This window comes from Nicotiana sylvestris, chromosome 4, assembly GCF_000393655.2.
Source record: "Nicotiana sylvestris chromosome 4, ASM39365v2, whole genome shotgun sequence".
In the NCBI taxonomy this organism is placed as follows: domain Eukaryota; kingdom Viridiplantae; phylum Streptophyta; class Magnoliopsida; order Solanales; family Solanaceae; genus Nicotiana; species Nicotiana sylvestris.
Window position 1 is genome coordinate 171,154,505 of NC_091060.1, and position 14,113 is coordinate 171,168,617.

Genomic DNA, 14,113 nt, shown 5'->3' on the forward strand with positions numbered 1-14,113 from the left:
CACAGTCATCATCAATTGCTCAAAATTCCCTTGGTTTTGTTGCCTTCTTTGCCTTCTCTTGTTGACAAGCATATTGACACCCTTCATGGCATTCACTTGGCGAGGGTTTTGGACTTGTTGCAACTATGCCTTAGCCAATTGGTTCATAGTAGTTGTCAACTCCGCTATAGCTTGCCCATGGTCATGCAATTCCTTGTGCAAATGAGTAACCGTGGGGTCAACCTAGGGCACATTTGCTCTACTTTGCCATGCAGAAGAAGTGTCAGCCATCTCATAAAGTATATCACATGCCTCATCATAAAACAGCTTCATAAAGTTGCCCCCAGCTAGTTGGTTCACTTTGCATTGGTTTGTGGTGTTAATACCTCGGTAGAAGGTTTGTTGTATCATAGCCTCGGTCATATCATTATTGGGGCATTCCTTCACCATCATTCTATAACGCTCCCAAATCTTATGCAAAGGTTTTGTGGGCTCTTGCTTGAAGGCCAATATCTCATCACGCAATGTCGCCATATGTCCCGGTGTGAGAAAAATTTAGCAATAAATTTATCCGCCAACTCATCCCAAGTTGTGATGGAATAGTTGGGAAGTCTCTCGAGACAATATAATGCCTTCTCCCGAAGTGAGAATGGGAAGAGTCTCAACCTAAGAGCATCCTCGTACACATTCGCCTGCTTGCTCCCCCAGCATGTATCCACGAACCCCTTGAGATGTTTGTAGGCATTTTGATTTGCAGCACCCGTGAAATACCCACGCTACTCAAGTAAGGTCAACATCATATTGGTTATCTGAAAATTGCCCGCCCAGATTTGGGGTAGGACAATAGCACTCGCATAGCCCTGGTTCAGAAGTACTTTGGGAGCCACTCTTGGAGGTGGCGGAGGAGGGTCTGGAATATTGTCATTGGGATTACCATTGGCATTGCGGCCTCTACGTTATCCTTAAGGTACAAGAGGCACCTCATCATCTCCGACATCATCTACCTCCTCCCCCACAATCATATTTCCAAGAGGGTCATTAGCGTTGTTCGCTTCCATTTGGTACCTAAGTTGTGACACAAACAAGTAAGTAACAAAGAAGGAAAGAAGAACAATAAAGGGTCTTAAACGGTGTTATTTCGATCTTATCGAAATAACAGCCTGTCATCGTTCGATCAAGGTCGAACCATTCTCTTCTTTGGCGAAGGCCCTTGGCCTTAAAGGATGTTATTTCAAACTTATCGAAATAACAATCCGTCGTCGTTCGATCAAGGTTGAACTTTTCTCTTTCTTGGCGAAGGGCCTTGGACTTCAAGGGTGTTATTTCAAACTTATCGAAATAATAGCCCATCATCGTTCGATCAAAGTCGAACCTTTCTCTTCTTTGGCGAAGGCCCTTGGCCTTAAAGGGTGTTATTTCAAACTTATCGAAATAACAACTCATCATCATTCGATCGAGGTCGAACCATTCTCTTCTTTAGCGAAGGCCCTTGGTCCTAAAGGGAGTTATTTCGAACTTATCGAAATAACAGCCTGTCGTCGTTAGGTCAAAGTCGAACCTTTCTCTTCTTTGGCGAAGGCCATTGGCCTTAAAGGGTGTTATTTCAAACTTATCGAAATAATAGCCCATCGTCTCGGTCGAAGTCGAAACTTTCTCTTTTTTTGGCGAAGGCCCTTGGCCTTAAAGAGGTGTTATTTTGAACTTATCGAAATAACAACCCATTGTCGTTCGATCAAGGTCGAACTTTTCTCTTTTTTGGTGAAGGCCCTTGGCCTTAAAGGGTGTTATTTCAAACTTATCGAAATAACAGCCCGTCATTGTTCGAACGAAGTCGAACCTTTCTCTTCTTTGGCGAAGGCCCTTGGCCTTAAAGGTTGTTATTTCGAACTTATCGAAATAACAGCCCGTCGTCATTCGATCGAGGTCGAACTTTTCTTTTTTTTGGCGAAGGCCCTTGGCCTTAAAGGGTGTTATTTCGAACTTATCGAAATAACAGCTGGTCGTCGTTCGATCAAGGTCGAACCATTCTCTTCTTTGGCAAAGGCCCTTGGCCGTAAAGGGTGTTATTTCGAACTTATCAAAATAATAGCCCATCATCGTTCGGTCAAAGTCGAACCTTTCTCTTCTTTGGTGAAGGCCCTTGGCCTTAAAGGGGTGTTATTTCAAACATATCAAAATAACAGCCCGTCATCGTTCGATCGAGGTCGAACTTTTCTCTTTTTTGGCAAAGGCCCTTGGCCTTAAAGGGTGTTATTTCGATCTTATCGAAATAACAACCCGTTGTCATTCGATCGAGGTGGAACCATTCTCTTATTTGACGAAGGCCCCTAGCCTTAAAGTGTGTTATTTCGAACTTATTGAAATAACAGGTCGTCGTCGTTCAATCGAGGTCGAACCCTTCTCTGTTGGCGAAGGCCCTTAGCCTTAAAGGGGTGTTATTTCGAACTTATCAAAATAACAACCCATCGTCGTTCGGTCGAGGTCGGACCTTTCTCTTCTTTGGCGAAGGCCCTTGGCCTTAAAGGGGTGTTATTTCGAACTTATTGAAATAACAGCCCGTCGTCGTTCGAGCAAGGTCAAACCATTCTCTTCTTTGGAAAAGGCCATTGGCCTTAAAGTGTGTTATTTCGATCTTATCAAAATAACAGCCCATCGTAATTTGATCGAGGTCGAACCATTCTCTTCTTTTGCGAAGGACCTTGGCCTTAAAGGGTATTATTTTGAACTTATCGAAATAACAGCCCATTGTCGTTCGATCAAAGTCGAGCCTTTCTCTTTTTTGGCGAAGGACCTTGGCCTTAAAGGGGTGTCATTTTGAACATATCAAAATAATAGCCCGTCATTGTTCGATCGAGGTCGAACTTTTCTCTTTCTTGTCGAAGGCCCTTGGCCTTAAAGGGTGTTATTTCGAACTTATAGAAATAACAGCCCGTCGTCGTTCGATCAAGGTCGAACCATTCTCTTCTTTGGTGAAGGCCCTTGTCCTTAAAGGGTGTTATTTCGAACTTATCGAAATAACAGCCCATCGTCATTCGATCGAGGTCGAACCATTCTCTTCTTTGGCGAAGGCTCTTGGCCTTAAAGGGTGTTGTTTCGAACTTATCGAAATAACAGCCCGTCGTTATTCGATCGTGGTCGAACCATTCTCTTCTTTGGTGAAGGCCCTTGGCCTTAAAGGGGTGTTATTTCGAACTTATCGAAATAACAGCCCCTTGTCGTTCGATCGAGGTCGAACTTTTCTCTTCTTTTGTGAAGGCCCTTGGCCTTAAAGGGGTGTTATTTTGAACTTATCGAAATAACAGCCCGTCGTCGTTCGATCGAAACCAAACCTTTCTCTTAGTTGGCGAAGGCCCTTGGCCTTAAAGGGGTGTTATTTCAAACTTATCGAAATAACAGCCCATCGTCATTCGATCAAGGTCGAACTTTTCTCTTTTTTTGGTGAAGGCCCTTGGCCTTAAAGGGTTTTATTTTGAACTTAGCGAAATAACAGCCTGTCATCTTTCGATCGAAGTCGAACCATTCTCTTCTTTGGAGAAGGCCATTGGCCTTAAAGGGTGTTATTTCGAACTTATCGAAATAACATTCCGTCATCATTCGATCGAGGTCGAACCCTTCTCTATTTTGGCGAAGGCCCTTGGCCTTACAGGGTTTTGTTTCGAACTTATCAAAATAACAGCCCATCGTCGTTCGATTGAAGTAGAACCTTTCTCTTCTTTGGAGAAGGCCAGTGGCCTTAAAGGGGTGTTATTTCAAACTTATCAAAATAACAGCCCGTCGTCGTTCGATCGAGGTAGAACTTTTCTCTTTTTGGCGAAGGCCCCTAGCCTTAAAGGGTGTTATTTCGAACTTATCAAAATAACAGTCTGTCATCGTTCGATCGAGGTCGAACCATTCTCTTCTTTGGCGAAGGACCTTGGCCTTAAACTGTGTTATTTTGAACTTATCAAAATAACAGTCCATCGTCGTTCGATCGAGGTCGAACCATTCTCTATTTTGGCAAAGGCGCTTGGTCTTAAAGGGTGTTATTTCGAACTTATCGAAATAACAGCCTATCGTCGTACGATCGTAGTCAAACCTTTCTGTTCTTTAGCGAAGGCCCTTAGCCTTAAAAGGGTATTATTTCAAACTTATCGAAATAACATGTCACGACCCAATCTGGAGGGCCATGACTAGCACCCAACCATGTTTGCCGAGCACCAACATACATTTTATCTAACCTTTTTTTTATTATCTTTTAGGGTTAACGAGATCAATATAAATGGTAGACCTGGATCATGGACAACAAGCAATAAAATATGATGGCATGAACATACATAGCAGGGGATGACCAGACAATCAAGAAACTACATATAAGGTATGAGATACCACGCTACCATGAAAGACTATACAACAAAAAAACCAGCCGATAAGGCATACCAAACTATACATAAGTCGACACTTGTCTACGAGCCTCTAAATGAACATAAGTGCTGCAACATATTCGGAGCAGGGCCCCGACATACCCGTAATGTCTATAACAAAAATGCATACCAAGACCACGACAAGTCCGGAGAAGGGATCTCGCCAATTACTGCTGAACTGGACAACCTACTGTGGTGGGGAGCTGCACCTGCCTGTCTATTAGGGCCTGCAGCACGACATGCAGTGTCCACAAACAAAAGGACGTCAGTACGAATAAAGTACTGAGTATGTAAGGCAAGGAACCATAAATACGAACAGTAATGTAAGCAGGGATAGAGAATATACAACCTGGAACATCTGAGTACCTCTGAGGGTTACTGACATGAAATGCATGATACATATGTATGTATACATAAACTTTTAAAACATACGCCTCTGTGGGCATCATCATCACTCGTACCTAGCCATAATAGGCTTGGTAAAAACGTACCCGGCCGTCATAAGGCTCGGTAGAATCGTACCCGGCCACGTGGAGCTCGGTAAAACCCAACTGATCAGTGGTTGCACAATATGTGTCGTACCCCGCCGACTATAGCGCGGGTCGGTAGATTAAAATAGATACATATATATAATGCATGCTCGACTCATGGAATCACATTCTAAACCTTTCGAAGTGACGTAAGGTCGGTATCCTCTGTACACGTTATTAGGACCAACTCTTCATTACGAACCTTATAAGAATCAGGAAGTACCAACAACATTGATAACATAAGAATAAGAGAAGCAACATTAACATCAATCGTTCCATAAGAGGGAAAGCAATGTAAGTACTGCTAGCTTCTAAGAGTAGAGTATCTTTGGAAGCTCGTTCATTACATTATGTACAATCGGAGTCGTGCAAAAGAAGAAAAGGGATAGCCTCACATACCTTGTATATACTGCCCCAATCACAAGCTATGCAATTGTCACAACTCCTTAGTCTACAATAAGAGAAACGATACTATCGTTATCATTTAAGCGTCATAACTATTATGTATCGACCACAACCTATTTTACGTTGAAACGGACAGCACCTCCCCTATATATATGACTTCACACCATTCAAAACAATCACCAAACAGCCCAAACAACATCAATAATAAACATATTGAGCCTCCCAAAACAGTCCACACACAACCTAATTACATCATGCATACGACGGCCACCCTAGTAGTGTCAAACGACCCGGAAATGTTACGAATAACTATCAGCCCACAACCCTACATATATATGGTGTTTCTCCACACCCTTACACCTCCAAAACTCCACAAAATAGTAGTAAAACACTCAGCCCAATAGCAACACAAAACAGTCCGCTACAAGTGAATAACTCGAACTCACGGCTTCCGATCACCGTCCCGTGAGTTCTTACATGTATTGAACGAATTACCATGAATTCACAGAAGAGAAAAATGTATAAATATTGCAGTAACTTACCTTACTTGTTGGATAACTCATCCCTTCCCTTGGTTCTTCAAACGCTAGGTTTTACCTTCAAATAGAACTTGAAAGAGAGGGAAAATCGATTAGGGTTTGTGTGGGATTTTGGGGAGGAGTTGCAGGGGTTAACTTTGGTTTTGAGGGTCTGAAATATGGATGAAATAACTGAGTTCATAACCCCTTAAAATTCCTCTCTTGGCCGACTTAGGTCTTGTAATTGTGTCCTATCATTTTGGCAAGTAGGTGATGCACCTACTTGTCATCTACCAATCTGCGCAGGCTTGCAAAAATATAAATATCTCTATACTCCAAGATCGTATTGACAAATGGTTTAATGCGTTGGAAACTAGACTCGTAGATCTTTAATTTGGTGGGTAGATCACCCCGTACTTCCTTGTAAATTAGGAGAAAATCTTAGAAACATTTAACCTAATGTTTAAGTAAAATTATGAACCTAAGTTGCGACAACGTTTGTCAACTTTTGTTTCATAACTCGTTTGACTTCAAGACTTATGATACGGATATTATATGATTCAAACACCTTAATAAATGACCTTGAGTGTATTAAAAACCTCTAGGTTTACCTAAAAATACGAGTTACAACATCCTTGATTCGTTTAACTTCTAATACTTGTTAATCACCCTTATACACCCTTGTATCACTTAAGACCAATAGGATTAACTTCTTATCATCTCAAAGGTAATTCCTTCTTGAATTTATGTTAACTAATATATGGCATGAACTAACGCGTGTGGATATGGGTTGTAACACCCTTCCCCCTTAGGAACATTCGTCCTCGAATGTAAGGGTTCATGGGGAGTTTAAATCATCGTGGATTCCGGTCAAGTTTCTCCCATAAATAGAGGACAAACTTGCAAGCGGTTAACTCAACGTATGGCCTTACAAGAGTATGCAAAGCATTATGGACATGTACATTATCTGCATATCGCCATTTTGTATTAAGGAAGAGTATTCTCAAGTTATTGCTTACCTCATAGAGCCATTTCACCTTCCAATGTATCATGTGTTCCACCAGCATCCTTGTTATCTTCATTCTGGAATAGGTACGGGTATTTAGACTTCATCTCCTCTTCTGCTTCCCATGTTATTTCTTCCATATTCTTGTTCCTCCACAATACTTTGATGGAAGCTACATCTTTTGTTCTCAGCTTGCGGACTTGTCGATCTAATATAGCCACTGGCACTTCTTCATATGATAGGTCCTCTGTAACCTGTACATCTTTGATAAGGACGACTTGAGAAGGGTCTCCAATACATTTCTTCAACATAGATACATGGAATATCGGGTGGACAAATTCCAATTCGGATGGAAATTCTAACACATAAGCAACCTGTCCAATCCGTTGAAGAATTTTATACGGCCCGATATACCTTGGACTCAGCTTACCTTTCTTCCCAAAATGCATAATACCCTTCATTGGTGAGATCCTCAGGAAAACCCAATCACCAACCTCAAACTCCAGATCACGACGTCGGACATCGGAATAAGATTTTTGCCTGCTTTGTGCCGTCCTCAATCGCTCCTGTATCACTTTCACCTTCTCAATAGCTTGGTGAATCAAATCTGGCCCATATAATTCTGTTTCACCGACTTCGAACCATCCAACTGGTGATCTACATCTTCTCCCGTATAGTGCCTCGTATGGGGCCATTTTAATACTGGAATGGTAGCTATTATTGTAGGCAAATTCTATGAGTGGAAGATGGTCATCCCAATTTCCCTTAAAATCTAGAACACATGCTCGTAGCATATCTTCCAGTGTCTGAATGGTACGTTCAGCCTGTCCGTCAGTCTGCGGATGAAATGTAGTGCTGAGATTCACTTGTGTGCCTAAACCCTTCTGAAAAGACCTCCAAAAGTTAGCTGTAAATTGAGCTCCTCAGTCTAATATAATAGATACCGGCACACCATGAAGCCTAACAATCTCCTTGATATACAACTTCGCATAATCTTCAGCCGTGTAAGTTGTCTTAACTGGCAGAAAATGGGCACATTTTGTAAGTCGATCAATTATCACCCAGATGGAGTCAAACTTATGATAAGAGCGAGGTAATCCAATAATGAAGTCCATATTAATCACCTCCCATTTCCAGGTCGGAATCTCTATATTCTGAAGCAATCCACCGGGTTTCTGATGTTCTATCTTTACTTGTTGACAATTGGGACACTGGGCTACAAATTCTGCAATAGACTTCTTCATGTTATCCCACCAATACTGCTCCTTGACATCATGATACATCTTTGTCGAGCCGGGATGGATGGAATATCGGGATTGATGAATCTCATTCATAATCTTCTCTCGCAACCCTGCCACATTAGGCACACATAATCGGCCCTGGTATCTCAGTGCCCCATCTCTTCCGATCTCAAAAGCCATACTTTTACACTGCTGAATGCTCTCTCTTAATCGTACTAAGATAGGATCTTCATATTGTCGTGCTTTTACCTCGGCTACCAAAGATGATTCTAATGTATTCTGTACAGTAACACCTCCGTCATCAGAGTCTAACAATCTGATTATCATATTGGCTAGATGATGAAGCTCTTTAGTCAACCCCCATCCACCTACCTCAATATGTACTAAGCTTCCCATTGATTTACGGCTGAGAGCGTCTGCCACAACATTGGCTTTACCGGGACGATACAATATCTCGACATCGTAGTCTTTCAATAATTCAAGCCACCTACGCTGCCTCAAATTCAACTCTTTCTACTTGAAGATGTATTGTAAACTCTTGTGATCTGTGTAGATGTCAACATGGACGCCGTATAAGTAGTGCCACCATATCTTCAAAGCATATATTACTGCAGCCAATTCCAAATCATGGGTTGGATAAATATTTTCATGCTTCTTCAATTGTCTTGATGCATAAGCAATCACCTTCCCACGCTGCATCAATACACACCCCAAACCTATACCTGAGGCATCACAATATACCACATAACCTTTTGTTCCTTCAGGAAGAGTGAGCACTGGTGCGGATGTCAATCAATTCTTCAGCTCCTGAAAACTACGTTCACAAGTGTCAGACCACTGGAACTTGGTAGCTTTCTGTGTTAACTTAGTCAATGGTGATGATATAGAGGAAAGCCCTTCCACAAACCGCCTATAATATCCTGCTAGCCCTAGGAAGCTGTGGACTTCTGATGGTGTTGTAGGTCTCGGCCAATTCTTTACTGCATTGATCTTCTGAGTGTCGACACTAATACCCTCTTCAGATATCACATGGCCAAGGAACGCTACTGAGTTTAGCCAAAATTCACATTTGGAGAGCTTAGCATATAACTTACGATCCTGAAGCGTCTGTAATACTATCCGCAAGTGAACCACATGTCCCGCCTCTGAACGAGAATATACTAGAATGTCATCAATGAATACAATCACGAACACATCAAGATAGGGCCTAAATATAGTATTCATGAGATCCATAAAAGCTGTTGGGGCATTTGTTAGCCCGAACGACATCTCTAAGAACTCAAAGTGCCCGTATCTTGTCCGGAAGGCTGTCTTTGGAATATCCTTCTCCTTAACCCTCACCTGATGATACCCTGAACGTAAATCAATCTTGGAGAAATACTTGGCACCCTGGAGTTGGTCAAACAGGTCATCAATTCTTGGAAGTGGATACTTGTTCTTTATAGTAGACTTATTCAACTGTCGATAGTCGATACACATCCGTAACGACCCGTCTTTCTTCCGCACGAATAGGACTGGTGCACCCCAAGGTGAAGTGCTAGGCCTAATAAAGCCCTTATCCAGCAAGTCCTTCAACTGCACCTTCAACTCTCGCAACTCTGCCGGGGCCATTCTGTATGGAGGAATAGAGATCGGTTGAGTGTCAGGCAACACATCAATGCTAAACTCAATCTCCCTTTCAGGAGGAAGGCCTGGGAGTTCATCTGGGAAAACATCTGGGAATTCGTTGACCACAGGGATTGATTGTAAAGTAGGCGGTTTCGCCTCCGCATCCCTAACGCGAACGAGATGATAAATGTAACCTTTTGAGATCATTTTCCTTGCCTTAAGATAGGAAATAAACCTACCTTTCGGTGTAGCAATGTTCCCTTTCCATTCAATGACGGGTTCACCCGGAAATTGGAACCTAACCATCTTCGTACGACAGTCAACATTTGCATAGCATGAGGCCAACCAGTCCATTCCCATTATCACATCAAAATCAACCATTTCTAACTCAAATAAATTTGCCGAGGTTTGACGACTACAAATCATCACAGTGCAACCTCTATATACCCTTATAGCAATCACAGAATCTCCTATTGGAGTAGATACCGCAAGGGGTTTACTTATCAATTTAGGTTCAATGCCAAACTTATTATCCACAAAGGGTGTAACATATGATAATGTAGATCCCGGATCAATCAGCACATATACATTATAAGAAAACACAGATAATATACTTGTAACAACATCTTGAGACGACTCGAGATCCTGTCGACCTACTAGAGCATAGGTTCAATTTTGACCACCCCTCAAACTCGGCACTACACCTCTACCTCTACCACGACCTGTCGACTGCTGAAAACCCCGTGCTGGAGGTCGAACTAATGAGGAAGAAGCAGACACAGATCCAGTCGGCTGAGCCATACCATCACCTCCCCTGTTAGGACAATCCCGCATCATATGGCCAGGCTGTCCGCAAGAATAACATGCATCAGAACCTCGACGGCACAGTCCAAAGTGGGCCTTGCTGCACTGATCACAATGTGGTGTTGTGGGTCTCGTCTGACTAATATCCTTGTGATGTTGCTAGCCTGATGCCTGCGAACTCTAACCTGGACCAGAATGGGTAAATCAATCATATCGAGGCCTCTGAAACTGTGGAGGAGCACTAGCTACAGGTTCCGCCGAACTCCTCGAAGACTGGGGCCTGACGCTGCCTCTGAAGTCATTAGAATACCTTGCAAATCTCACCCTCTTATGCTGGCCCCTATCCTGCTCCCTATCTGTCCTCTGCTGGCACTTACGATCCTCTAGGGTCTGGGCATAAGCCTAAATACGGGAAATATCCATGCCCTCCACCAAGAAGGCTGTCGTGCACTTATTTATCAGATGTGGTCCCAATCCGTTCACGAACAAATGCACCCTATTACTCATCTCGGCCACCATATGGGGAGCATACCTTTCTAAAGTATCAAACTGCATACTGTACTCTCGCACACTCATATTACCTTGTCTAAGGTTCAAGAACTTATCAGCTCTAGCTCATCGTATCTCAACTGGCAAGTAGTGACGAAGAAAGGCCTCAGAAAATTCCTTACACACAGTTGGAGGAGCGTTCGGACCCCTGGATCTCTCCCAACTATCATACCAGAGAACCGCTAAATCCCGTAGCCGATAAGAAGCCAACTCTACTGCCTCTGTATCACTAACATGCATAACCCGCAGTGTACGATGAACCTGGTCAATAAAAGTCTGCGGGTCCTCCTTGGGGTCTGATCCGGTAAACACTGGAGGGTCTAAATTAATAAAATCACAAACTCTCGTACTAACTAGTTTATCAGTAGGACCTGTATTCTGCCTCTGAGCCTGAGCAGCTACCAAGCTAGTCAATAATTGCAAAGCACTCCGCATATCCTGGTCTGTTGTGCCAGACGGAGGAACTAGAGGTGTTGTGTGCCTCCTAATATCCTCTGGAGGAGACGGGGTAGATGAGGTATGAGAGGGCATCTCACTCTGAGCCTCACTTTGTCCTGCTCTGACTTGGGGCACCTGACTGGTACCCTCTCCCGCTGCTGTATCAAGCCGTCTACTAATCGTTTGCTTCCTAGTCGAAGGCATCACTGAAAAAAAACAAGGTGAATATTAGAGACAAACACTTACGACTCAACTCTACGCACGATCTAGATTCAGGAAGAAGGTAACAACCCTAGATGTCATGTAGCCTCCTGATTATAAATGTGGCGCGCTACACATCCATAATCAAGACTCTACTAGACATGGCTCATAGACAATCCCTAGGACAGACTTGCTCTGATACCAAGTTTGTCACGACCCAAACTGGAGGGCCATGACTAGCACCCGACCATACTTGCCGAGCACCAACGTACATTTCATCTAACCTTCATTATTATCTTTTAGGGCTGACGAGATCAATATAAATGGTAGACCTGGATCATGGACAACCAGCAATAAAATATGACGGCATGAACATACATAGCAGGGGATGACCAGACAATCAAGAAACTACATATAAGGTATGAGCTACCACGCTACCATGAAAGACTATACAACAAAAACCAGCCGACAAGGCATACCAAACTATACATGAGTCGACACTTGTCTATGAGCCTCTAAATGAACATAAGTGCTGCAACATAGCCGGAACAGGGCCCCGACATACCCATAATGTCTATAACAAAAATGCATACCAAGACCAAGGCAAGTCCGGAGAAGGGATCTCGCCAATCACCGCTGAACTGGACAGCCTACTGTGGTGGGGGAGCTGCACTTGCCTGTCTATTAGGGCCTGCAGCACGACATGTAGTGTCCACAAACAAAAGGACGTTAGTACAAATAAAGTACTGAATATGTAAGGCAAGGAACCATAAATACGAACAGTAATGTAAGCAGGGATAAAGAATATAAAACCTGGAACATCTGAGTACCTCTGAGGGCTACTAACATGAAATGCATGATACATATGTATGTATACATAAACTTTTAAAATATACGCCTCTGTGGGCATCATCATCATCATATCGTACCCAGCCATAATAGGCTTGGTAAAAATGTACTCGGCCGTCATAAGGCTCGGTAGAATCGTACCCGACCATGTGAAGCTCAGTAAAACCCAACTGATTAATGGTTGCACAATATGTGCCGTACCCGGCCAACTATAGCGCGGCTCGGTAGAGTAAAATAGATACATATATATAATGCATGCTCTACTCATGGAATCACATTCTAAACCTTTCGGAGTGACGTAAGGTCGGTATCCTCTGTACACGTTATTAGGACCAACTCTTCATTACGAACCTTATAAGAATCAGGAAGTACCAACAACATTGATAACATAAGAATAAGAGAAGCAACATTAACATCAATCGTTCCATAAGAGGGAAAGCAATGTAAGTACTGCTAGCTTCTAAGAGTAGAGTATCTTTGGAAGCTCGTTCATTACATTATGTACAATCGGAGTCGTGCAAAAGAAGAAAAGGGATAGCCTCACATACCTTGTATATACTTCCCCAATCACAAGCTATGCAATTGTCACAACTCCTTAGTCTACAATAAGAGAAACGATACTATCGTTATCATTTAAGCGTCATAACTATTATGTATCGACCACAACCTATTTTACGTTGAAACGGACAGCACCTCCCCTATATATATGACTTCACACCATTCAAAACAATCACCAAACAGCCCAAACAACATCAATAATAAACATATTGAGCCTCCCAAAACAGTCCACACACAACCTAATTACATCATGCATACGACGGCCACCCTAGTAGTGTCAAACGACCCGGAAATGTTACGAATAACTATCAGCCCACAACCCTACATATATATGGTGTTTATCCAAACCCTTCCACCTCCAAAACTCCACAAAATAGTAGTAAAACACTCAGCCCAATAGCAACACAAAACAGTCCACAAAACAGTCCGCTACAAGTGAATAACTCGAACTCACGGCTTTCGATCACCGTCCCGTGAGTTCTTACATGTATTGAACGAATTACCATGAATTCACAGAAGAGAAAAATGTATGAAATATGGCAGTAACTTACCTTACTTGTTGGATAACTCATCCCTTCCCTTGGTTCTTCAAACGCTAGGTTTTACCTTCAAATAGAACTTGAAAGAGAGGGAAAATCGATTAGGGTTTGTGTGGGATTTTTGGGGAGGAGTTGCAAGGGTTAACTTTGGTTTTGAGGGTCTGAAATATGGATGAAATAACTGAGTTCATAACCCCTTAAAATTCCTCTCTTGTCCGACTTAGGTCTTGTAATTTTGTCCTATCATTTTGGCAAGTAGGTGATGCACCTACTTGTCATCTACCAATCTGCGCAGGCTTGCGAAAATATGAATATCTACTCCGAGATCGTATTGAAAAATGGTTTAATGAGTTGGAAACTAGACTCGTAGATATTTAATTTGGTGGGTAGATCTCCCCGTAATTCCTTGTAAATTAGTAGAAAAGCTTAGAAACATTTAACCTAATGTTTAAGTAAAATTATGAACCTAAGTTGCGACAATGTTTGTC